The sequence below is a fragment of the Aplysia californica genome, unplaced genomic scaffold (assembly GCF_000002075.1).
Source record: "Aplysia californica isolate F4 #8 unplaced genomic scaffold, AplCal3.0 scaffold00091, whole genome shotgun sequence".
Classification (NCBI taxonomy): domain Eukaryota; kingdom Metazoa; phylum Mollusca; class Gastropoda; order Aplysiida; family Aplysiidae; genus Aplysia; species Aplysia californica.
In genome coordinates, this window is record NW_004797361.1 from 395,869 (window position 1) to 397,011 (window position 1,143).

General features: G+C 41.5%; 1 protein-coding gene across 1 annotated transcript in view; it reads left to right on the forward strand.

The window, feature by feature from the left end:
* The window catches only part of LOC101855008, a 74,564-nt gene that overhangs the window by 41,332 nt on the left and 32,089 nt on the right, over positions 1–1,143 (forward strand). The window lies entirely within an intron of this gene.

Below are 1,143 nucleotides of genomic sequence, written 5' to 3' on the forward strand. Positions count from 1 at the left end.
GGGTGTGGGTGTGGGTGTGGGTGTGGGTGTAAGTGTAATATACATATAGTCGCACAATTCGTAGCCGCCCTTCAGCAGTTGATAAAGGAAATCTGCTTTCGTTCGTGAACAAAACGCACTTCCCATTGACGCCTATAATTTTTCTTCTTGCTGTCTACTATGCTGCCGCGCCAATCAAAAGCGCGTCGTCGTCTCAGATGCATTAATGGCAGTCTAAGGGCCTTCTTGATCTAAGGCCCGAACGTACGAGACGGTTTCTCACAGTGAAGAAATAATTATTTCCACGCACTCTTTGGATACCTTGAGCCGTTGTTGCTGAAAGAAGGAATCATCTCCGTAGATGCCACAGCAAAATGTGTCGATCTTGAGCAAGGTTGGTGACTCGAGGCTGTCTTGTTCTCTGTCTGTCACCCAAATGTCAGAGCGCTGAGATCCTTGGGTAAATCGAAAAACATATGAGATACTGCACTTAAGCCTTCTCACTACTCCTTTGACTGATGCTTTGCGTTGAACCAGACCATACCAATACAGCTTCGTTTGTGATTAAGTTAGTATTGAAACTGACCGCATAAAAGACAGGGCTTTTGTTTGGCAGGAGCTTCTTGCCCTCATCTGGGTGAATTAGCTGTTTTCATGAGTAACATTGTATCTCATAACCACATGTTACTAAAATGTGTCACGATGCAGTGTTGTCAGAAAAGTAAGTACTCAAAATGGAACATATCTGAGTGAACTATGTGAACTAATATCTACTCACCCGTGTGTCCAAAGATCGTACTGTCAGAGCTTATTGGCACTCTTTTAGCCTTTTTAATTAAGATTTGCGTTTTCAATGGCGTTCAGTATATTTTATAAGCATATGTACCGTGTCTACACAGATATATTGTATTATATATATATATATATCCAGGTGTATATTAATATACGCATATCAATGCAATCGTTATTGCTGCCAGTATATTATTTATGGGTGTCTCTCGTGGTCTAGAGGTACCATGTTTGCCTCTCATTTAATAGATCCCGGTTTCGAAACTTGATTGCAACGGAAATGTTTTTCTCTAATCTAAAATGTTCTTCTTTCCCCTCCTTTTCTGGTTTCTAACCTTGCTTAATCGTCTGCTATCGTCTCCCCATTCTGCCCCC